Source organism: Solanum dulcamara, chromosome 6 (assembly GCF_947179165.1).
Source record: "Solanum dulcamara chromosome 6, daSolDulc1.2, whole genome shotgun sequence".
Classification (NCBI taxonomy): domain Eukaryota; kingdom Viridiplantae; phylum Streptophyta; class Magnoliopsida; order Solanales; family Solanaceae; genus Solanum; species Solanum dulcamara.
In genome coordinates this window covers 11,725,614-11,736,904 of record NC_077242.1, presented here as the reverse complement: position 1 = coordinate 11,736,904, position 11,291 = coordinate 11,725,614, and the positions used below count along the sequence as shown (strand labels likewise).

Genomic DNA, 11,291 nt, shown 5'->3' with positions numbered 1-11,291 from the left:
GTTAAAAGATCCGACAGTAAAAGGTATGCACATATTCTGCATTTGGAAATTTTGATGTTGGATAGTATCCAACAGTATGTATCAGATACATATTAATGTGTGTATCTGATACATTCTTAAAATAAAATAATTTTTCCTGTCATGATACATCAAAACTCCATTTCTGCATTTGGAAATTTTGATGTTGGATAGTATCCAACATTATGTATCAGATACATATTAATGTGTGTATCTGATACATTCTTAAAATAAAATAATTTTTCCTGTCATGATACATCAAAACTCCATTTCTGCATTTGGAATATTTGATGTTGGATAGTATCCAACAGTATGTATCGGATACATATTATTGTGTGTATCTGATACATTATTAAAATAAAATAATTTTTCCTGTCATGATACATCAAAACTCCATTTCTGTAACTCAGTTAAAAAATGATAATAATGCTGTCAGTATGTATCAGATTCATAATACTCTATGTATCAGATGTTTTTTTTAATAATACATACAAAGAAGCATGTATCAAGTACATGTGGGTTGACACACTTCCTATCAGTATGTCACTGTATTTGTTGATATTATAAATAGAAAAATATTGGTATGATACATGTCATATTTTTAATACAAATGCAGTTATGTGTTAGTATGCCTTTCAGAAGGCTGTTGTTGGAGAATGAAAGCTTCATGTTGGAAAAAATCGGATATATTCAAAGTTAGATATTTCAATAGTGAACATTCATGTGCACTGAGAGATAGGATTTTCAACAAAGTTCATGCTACAAAGGCTTTTGTTAGTGCATTCACAGCACCTAAATTGGTTAATCATAAGAGAATTGTCACCCCTAATGATATACGAGAGGATATTAAATCAGCGTATGAAATTGATATTACCTATCAACAGGCATGACGTTCAAAAGAGCATGCTTTGCAAATGTTAAGGGGGAAACCTGTTGATGGATATAGACAGCTGCCTGTATACATACATATTCTAAAAACCGTATATCCAAATTCGTACATAAGTATGCACAAGTCATCAACTGATGAGTTCATGTATTTGTTCATAGCGTTAAGGCCCTTGATGAGGGGGTTTCAGTTTTGTCGACCAGTAGTTGTTGTTGACGATGCACATCTTGATGGACCTTATAAAGGGACGTTTGTATCAGCTAGCATACTTGATGGGGCAGGTATTACTTTCTTATACTGTTTCTTATTGAATAACAGTGTGTCATCTCATTTTTCACGTTTGTTGTGATTCTTATGAATTCTAATAACTATTGTATCGCTATTATTGATTTATTAGGTTGCATATTGCCATTGGCGTATGGTATTGTTGATACGGAAAATGATTCATCATGGACGTGGTTTTTTCAGAATTTCAAGAATGCATTTGGTGAGAGGGACAATATGTGTGTTGTATCAGATAGGAACGAAAGCATAATCAAGAGTGTAAGCATGGTATTTCCCAATGTTCCTCATTTTGCATGCATATGGCATATATGGAAAAATATGTGTACTAAATACAGAAGGAGCAAAGCTGTACTAAGTGACATCTTCTATTCAATGGCCAAGGCATACCAAAAAGATGAAGTCGATAAATTAATGGCCAAAGTGAAAGAATCGATCAACGGGTGGCACAATATTTAAAAAATGCAGGATACGGAAAGTGGTCAAGGGTTCATGCCACTATCAACAGGGGTAGAATGATGACTTCTAACATCGCAGAATGTATCAATAGATGTCTTGTTGAAGCATGAGAGCTGCCTATAATTGACTTTTTGGAGCAAACGAGAATGTTATTTGGTTCTTGGAACTGCAAAAATAGGGAAATAGCATCTTATACAAAACATACTTTGGGTAGAAAATTCGAAGATATCCTAGTTTCAAACACGATCAAGTGTTCGATAATGAAGGTACACGATACATACTTTCTGACACATATATACTGATACATCAGTTCTGGTACATGATACATACTTTCTGATACATATATATTGTTACATCAGTTCTGATACATCATTTCTGTAATTGATACATACTTTCTGATACATATATGTGAAATTTATTTCTTGGTGGCTGATGATTCATCAGTTATGTATAACATATGCTAATTAAATAATGAAACTTCAATTATGATACATAAGTTCTACATTTGATACATAAGTTCTGATACATATATGTAAAGATTATTTTCCTTCAGGCTGATGATTAATCAGTTATGCATAACATGTTCTAAATATATACTGATACATCAGTGTAGATACATTAGTTGTGTAGATGATACATAAGTACTAATAGATATATGTGAAGTTTATTTATATCAGTTTGTTGCTTCGTCATTCAGGTATAGCCTGTGCTCATTATACACTAATATATCAATTCGGATACATCAAATGTGTAGTTGATACATAAGTACTGACACATATAAACATAACATGTTTAAAATACATATTGATACATTAGTTCTGATACATCATTTCTGTAATTGATACGTACTTTCTGATACATATATGTGAAATATATTTCTTGCTGGCTGTTGATTCATCTGATATGTATATCCTGTGATAATTATTACCCTTTTACATCAGTTCTGATACATAGTTGTGTATGTGAGGAAGCAGTACTGATACATATATTTGAAATATAATTCCTGCAGGTTGTTGCTTCATCAGAGTATCTTTATTCTGTTTACGAATTAGGTATAAGATACATTGTGTGTCTAGAGAGAAAAACATGCACTTGTGGTAGATTTCAACTAGATGAGATACCATGTCCACATGCAATTGTAGTGTTGAAGAGCAAGAACATTACTGACCTGCACTCATTTTGTTCTGATTACTACAAACCAGAAGCGTTGGCAAATACTTATGAATTACCAATGGTTCCAATGCCAGATAAGAAAGACTAGACTGCTCCGAAGAAAATTTTGGAAGAATTTGTCTTGCCGCCAATATACAAAAGGATGCCAGGAAGACCAAAGAAAGGGAGAAAAAAGTTCGCTAGTGAGAAGATAACAAGTAGCACAAATTCTTGTGGACGTTGTGGCCACGAAGGCCACAACAGAAAGACTTGTAATTTCATTCCTAAATAGATATGATATTTGTGGTATCTCGGTATACATTCTATTTGAATCATATAATAACATTTATTATTATATTTTATATTTGAGTTTGACACATGACATAAATATAAAAATCTTTTTTCAGTTGATATGTATCAAGATTAGAACATTTTACTGCTATAATTTTTTTAAAAATAAAATACAGGACGTCCATCGGTTCGCCTTGACTTGGATTAATGAAATCTCACATGGTTTATTTTTTGGATCGTTATTTTCCCAAACATAAACATTCTTGTCTTTTCGACAACCATAATTACACAAAAGTTGTGGGTGATACATAAGATCTTATTTGATATAGGTTGTAGATTATCATATGCAGTAAATCTTGATAAATGCGAATCTGATACCTAAGCAAGATGTATCATATACGTTAAATCTTGAGACATAGAATTCTTATGCAAAAAATTAATGTATCGGAATTATTAAATATTGAGAAATGAGAATCTGATACATGTGCATGATGTATCATAATAAATAAAACTTGATTCATGTATCAGAATTCAAAAAATGTGACACTTATGAATATTATACTCGATACAAGTTTGATACAGTAGAATATAAAACATAAACTTTGATTTTATATTCCATTTTGACACCAGAGAAAAACATAGTAAATCTGATGTATGGAAATATTAAAACATATAAAATCTGATACATTACATTTTATGTATCAGATACATTGAAAGAATCAGAATCACCTAAAATGTTTACTATAAAAAAAAAACTATTCGACATCAATCAGTTCTCCTTGGTTTGGAGAGATGTCTCTTCTAGGGTTTTTTGGATCGTCGTTATCGCTAACATAACCATCCACGGCCTTCTGACAACCATATCTCCATAAGAGTGCGGCATATCTTGAACGGAAGAATTTAGTATTTAGTTCGGTATTTGGAATAGAAATTCCATCACTAAGATATTCAGCAAACATGGCCAGGAAAACTCCACAATCCCTGCAAAGAAAGGAATACACGAATTTAAAAAAATTAAAATTGACATATGAATGATTTAGGTATACATAACCGATGTTAATACTCACAAGCTGTCACTTCCCTGTTGCGCAATTCCTTCAACATACTCAATTGCAAATAGGTGATGTGGTTCAAGCATGTTATCGGTTGATTTGTCCTTGTATGAATTAAGAGACGACCAATCAGTACGTTCGTTGTTGTCAAAGAAACCACTGTCTTGCAGGTATGTTGGTAGCATTGTTGCTATCTTTGGAATCTCTTGGGAAGGGTTGCTACTTCTTCGTCTAGGCGATGAATCATACACACGTATCAACCTCTCTTTCAACACAACTACCGCAAGAACCCAATGAAAATCCCTGTCGCAGTTTACTGGAATGTATACCTCATCTACCAAATGCCAGGGCAAACCGGCTGGTATTGAGAAACCTCTTATTATGTTCTTCACGGATCTCTCGTGATGAGCTGTAACAGTGGCCCTTGCCATATCTTCTTGTGTAGAAATGTTAGGTGGAAGGTGATAGTAGCGTGTGTGTGCATATTCGATGTAATTTTTGAAAATGCAGTTTGTCATTGTGTATCGATACTGATTGCTCAACTGCATCTTCGATTTCTTCCGAAGGTAGTAAAATATTACATCGATGTGCTGTACATTTTAAGAAAGTATTAGTTATATAACAACTAGCATCATGTATCAGATTATGTATGCATCAGATACATTTATCTATCTATGTATCAGATACATTAATATGTATGTATCAGATAGTTAGTATGAGTTGTATCATATTATTTATGATGAAATTTTTACCTCATCGTTCCAGCATCTGTTCGGCTATGACATTAGGTAGAACCAGTTCTTATCTTTAGGAAATGCCACAACAAAGTCCATTTTTTTAAAGCTGAATGAAGAGCACTTAGATCTGTAATGATCCTCCTTCAAATTCCTGAATGAAAGCTTGTAGTTTAATAACATAACAAACATAATACACGACTTGTATGGGTATAAGTTGAATATATCATACTTACTTGTTGCCATGTGATTTTAGAAGTCCTTTATCTATCCATTGAGAGTAGTCTGTGACAAGCTCGGATGGGGGATGATAGCATATACCAAAATCTTCAAAAGGGTGTGTCTGATGCATAACAGCTAATAGATTTTCCTTTCCCTTTTCACTCGACCCAAAGTTTGAAAGATACGGCGACAGTAAGATCTTCAAAGAAATCCTGCTTCTTCAAAATGGTGTCTTCGCATCGTCAGACAATACATTAGCTTTTGATGGAAGAGTGGTTGGTAGCTGGCTATCGCGTTATAGACATTCATCCTGAACTTGCTCATGACTAACAGCTGTCAATGGCATGGCTGGTAATGGAAGTCCGTATATTAGAGCATCTATCACATCCAGAGTTTCGGTCAAAAATGGTGCTGAAGTATTGGATTCTGATGTGCTTGGTTTGATTTTTTCTTTTTCAATCTCCTCAACTTGCTCTTCTACTTTGTCAGTTTTAACATCGGCTACTCTTTCATCTTTCTTTCCAGTGTTCTACACGTAATGTATAACGTCATTAAAAAACTTAATAATGTTGACTTTATCTCAGTAATGTATCTGATACATTACATGTAGTGTATCAGAATCAGCAATAAGTTGATCAGTATCTGCTCTTTGTGGTTCTATTTGATGTGCTGATACATCCTTCAATTGTGGTGTAAAATTTAATGTTTTCGGTTCCTACAAATGTTAAAAAAACAATTACTTAATAAAAAACTGTGGATATAATACATTATCTTAAAAACCAATTTCTTAATAAAAATTGTGCAGATATCATACATCATCTGATACAATGTTATATTGTGATACATCATCCACCTTTTGTATCTTGACGGATGGTTCATCTTCTGGAAACATAATAACATTTACTTATGACATATATGTACTAAATGTCTATATATATATATATTTAAAGAGGTTGAGCTTATACAAAATATATATATAGAATCAAATTGTTCATCAATTTGTTTCTGATACATTACCTTTAATGTATCATAATAAACTTGCTGATCAAATAATTCAGGAACATCTACTGAAATGCTTTGTTCCGATATATTGTCCACCTGATTTATCATGGTGTATGGTTCAGGTCCCTGAAAACATAATAACATTTATATTTGATACATGACAATGAAAAGTATCCAGAAGTTTAAAAGCATAAATATCAAATATTACATGATGTATGTACCTTAATATCTTCCTGGACATTAGATTTGTTATTTTTTTGGGATGGGTCAGATTTATTTGCAAAATTGTGCACCTCCAATCCAGTAGGTGCTTCTTGTTGTTCAACCACATGGAATGTTTGATCAAAATCATCTTTTTTAACTTGAGATGATGTGCCAGTCATTCGGTTCGCCATACTGTCGATGGCTTTCAAAAGATCAATGTGATTTGAATCCATTTTATTCTCCAAACGCTTGAACTTCTGGTCAACCTTGATACATGTATATGAAAAATCAGAATGTATCACCTAATTAAAAGTATATTGTATGCGAATCATCTTAAATTAAAAACTTACGTATCTCTTTAGAGACTTCTTTATGGACTTCTTCAATGCTTTAAATTGCATATGAATAATTTGATCCGAATGACCGGAAGATTCACCTCCTACAGCTGACTTCGCCCCTGGTACATTGTCAGAAGAAACAGTCTTTTCTGATTCATTTGGTGACTTCGCCCCTGGTTCATTGTCAGGAGAAACAGGCTTTTCTGATTCATTTGGTGGTATGAAATCCTTGTGCATATTGGTTGTTTCTACTTGAATTGGCTTTTTAGCAGGGGAAGTCTTCATTCTCTTGGAAGGAGGTGGAGAAGATGTATCAGCGACATCCCTGGATCTCTTTAATAATTCTGTGGGTGTTGTTGTTGAAAAGTCCTCAAATCCAGGGACTTCATGAGGTTTTCTGAAATTGACCTTGGCAGCCGATGTTGAAGCTTCAGGTTTCTGTTGGCTGTCATGAACGACAATAGATTCCATTTCATGTTGAGATTGGACAATGTTGGAGCATGGATACTGCAAAAAATATTGATTGATTGTCAGAAAACAATTGAATAATTGATACATGTTAATGCCGATACATAAATATGATGTATCAGAAACATTAATCCTTCATACATGCTAAACTGATAGAAAAACAACATTATCTAATACATACATGCAGATGTATCATGAGATGTAATTCTTGATACATTATAATTTGATACATAATATAGAGTTTTCATGAGCTATAAAAACTTATAAATGAGTTTCTGATACATACAATTATATGTATCAGAAAGGTTATATAAAGTATATGTATCAGATACATTATATCTTGATATATTTATATCATGATACATAAATATATGAGCTGATACATCTACTTTATGAATCAAATTATACTGTATCAAGGTCATGAATATATAATGTATCTTAGATTTTATGTATAATGAATCAGTGCATAAACGAATAATATTCAAAGCATTACCTCACTGAAGATGGTAGACATGAAGGTCTCAAATTTTGGCTTCACGGCGACAACACGCCAGTTAAGAATTCTGGGAATTTTATTACCCACTCTTACAGCAATTTCAGAGGGAACTTGAGATGCACATTCATATATCCAAACATTCAGAGCGTATGGCATGCTGCCTAGACGATACATTTGTTTGGCATTTGAAAACTCCTGACGCATTCCTTTTATCAATTTTGAATATGCTATTTTCCCCTATGGATATTGCTCATAACTACCATCTTCTACCATCTTAAAATCATCAACTGATATAGGTGCATCACCTAGTTGAGAAAAAACAAAAGTATGGATGAAATAGAGAATGACCATCTGAACAACATCTTCGTTTGTTTTCCATCCTCCAACCAGAAAACGCTCAACGAAACGAGCTTTGTTGACCTCATTTTTGGCACCAGGAAAATATAAAGACAATAATCTACTTGTTTGATCATCAGAATACTTGAAGTCATTCATATTATCGGTACATCGCAAACCAGTAATGATAGCAAAATCATTTATTGTAAATCGCAGTATATTACCCTGCACATGACGAATGTGCAATTCTTCTTTATTTTTTTTTGTCTACCTCAAGAAGTAAGAGGCATTTGATGATTTGCCCTTGAAAGTTGCAGTTTTGGCATATCTAAGTAGTGACCAAATATGGATTGCCTAAATAACTTTATACCTTCTTCACCTATTGATGATTCAAAATCATCAAGAAAATTAGCCCTATATGTCGTTCCGAATCTCAATGGGTGGGACGGGATCTTCTTGATGACGTATTTCATTCTCTGCGTTGACATAAAAATGGTTAAATACAACTTGAACTTTATACATAAATACGATGTATCATATGCATTAAAATATCTGATGCATGAGATGAGATTCTGATACATACAGAAGATGTATCAGAAATAATTATATATTATATTCTGATACATAAATGTATATGTATCAGAATCATTAACTTGAAACATCAAAAAATAACACTTACACATGATGTATCAGAAATAGTAAATCTCCAAAAAATTGCATTTGAAAAAAATATTATGTATCTGATACATAAATGTATATGTATCAGAATCATTAAAACTTGAAGTAACAAATACTGAGGCTTGATGTATCAGAAATAGTAATTCTCAAAAAATTGCATATGAAACAGACATTATGTATCTGATACATAAATGTAGATGTATCAGAATCATTAAACTTGAAATAACAGAAACTGAGACTTAAACATAATGTATCAGAAATAGTAAATCTCAAATAATTACATTTGAAAAAGACATTATGTATCTGATACATAAATATATATCTGATACATAAATATATATGTATCAGAGTCATTAAAAATTAAAACAACAGAAACTGACACTTAAACATGATGTATCAGAAATAGAAAATCTCCAAAAAAAAATACATTTGAAAAAGACATTATGTATCTGATAAATAAATGTATATGTATCAGAATCATTAAAAATTAAAACAACAGAAACTGACACTTAAACATGATGTATCAGAAATAGAAAATCTCCAAAAAGATTTCCTTTTAAAAAGATATTATGTATCTGATACATAAATGATATGTATCAGAATCATTAAAACCTTCATAAAATTTTCATTCTAAAACAAAAAACTTAATTGAACACATACCTTTGAGAGATTAGGGCGTGTTGTAACCCCTTCAATCTTTTTGTATATTTCATTGGGTGCATGTTTAACTGTAGCTTTCGACTTCAAATTCTCACATAGCTTATTCATCACTGTTGGATCGTTACGATGTTTGGATCTAACTTCGTCGTAACCTTCCCAAGACAAATCAGAACCAGGAGAAACAAGAATTCGTTGATTTTTAGTGGACTATTTGAGACCATGAACGGATTCCATATGTATAATTGAAGGTATGAGAAACAAAAATAGAAAGATTTATAGAAGAAAGCAAATGATAAAAATTTAGAAGATTTTTCAAAGATTTTCAGAAGAAATCAAAATATACAAATTTTAGGAGAAATCAGATTGAATGGGGATGAATTAAAATTCTATATAAGGAAAGATTGATACAGTACCTTATTTGGAACCTTGAAATTGATTAACAGTTGAAGAGTAACTAATTAACTAGAGCAAATTAGGGCAAGAATGAAGGAAGAGGGCGGATGTATGAGTGAGGTTTAGAGAGAGAAAGGAAAATGAGGGAATTTGGAAATTTTTTGGTGTATATGGGAGTAAAAGTAAATATATTAGGGGAATATGTGTAAAAGGGTAATTTACCCTTAATAATATTAATAGCTGATATATTTTTTTATTTTAATTGATTTGCTTTAATTTTTAATTAGATCATGAACACCTTTAATATAGATATTCAATTTATATATGAGAGGGAAAGGGAATGAAAGTAATAATATTAAGGATGTATTTGGTGTGATGGATAAAGAAAGATAAATTTGGGATAAATTTTTAGTACTTCTTAACTCTTTATAGTTTGGGATTGTTTAACTTAAAATTAATAATTAGTACTAGATAAATTATTTCTATTTTTGGGTGGAATAACAATTCTGAAATAACTTCTTCGAGATGAAATAGTTAAAATGACAAAAATATTCCTCAAATTTTTTTATACGCCATTTTTTATATTCTTTACACTTATGAATGTTATTTTTTGTAAACAAACAATTTATTCTTAAAAATTAAAAATTATGCAATTAATATATACTAGTATATATACCCGTGCGATGCGGGGATAAAATTAAAATATTATTTTTAATTATTTTACATTTTGATATCTTCTTTGAGTATGTTAAATCATATTACATTATAAAAGTCAAACTATTGTATTTGTTTCTCAATGGAATGTACTCTCTAACCCTTTCCCCCAATCAATTCTATATGAATAGATACAACGAATCATGTGATTATCAAATAATTTTCATGTCTCATATATTTTTTTGATAACTAACTGTAGTATTTAATTACCAAGAGCAAACACTATAAAACAAGCAGCTATCACATCATGCTTTTGTTCTCAGACTTGAGACTTAGCAGAGAAGAGCTCTAACATTCATATTGCTCAGAAAGTAAAGCTATTCAATACATTCTTTATGCTGGACTTAGATCTAACAATAGTGATATAGGCTATCTATTTGGCCATATACTTTACATTGTTACTCTTCTTCCCAAAAACTCAATTGTTTTTTTTCAATTCATATCTTATACACACATTCTACCATGATGATCTTAAAGATTTGAGCTGCTGCAGACTTTTCTTTTTCATGCTGGATACTCCATTTCAAAAACTGATCTCAATTAGTAGGAACAAGATCATGGTTGCGGCTCCATGCATGTAACCTGTTCCATAGGTCGATTGAGAATTGGCATTGAGTAAACAAATGCTTTATGGTTTTATCTGTCATTTGGCATAACATACACTTCTTGGACACTTTCATTTCCCATTTAGCTAATCTGTCTACAGTTAATAATCTCTTGTGGAGCATGAGCCACATGATAAAATAAGCTTTAGGTCTGGTTGTATTCCTAAGCATAAGGCATTTCCACTGCCTTCTTGGTTTCTCCCCTAGTATATGAAGGTATGTTTGCCTTATCATGCTACCTCTTTTACTCCTTGCATGTTGCATTTGATCAGCTACCTGTTTAGCTTCCATGACTTTCCTT

General features: G+C 31.9%; 1 pseudogene; it reads right to left on the bottom strand.

Annotated features, from left to right (window-relative positions):
- Nucleotides 1-3,843: 3,843 nt before the first annotated feature.
- On the bottom strand, nucleotides 3,844-7,808 carry LOC129892701 (uncharacterized; annotated as a pseudogene).
- Between the last annotated feature and the right edge of the window lie 3,483 nt (nucleotides 7,809-11,291).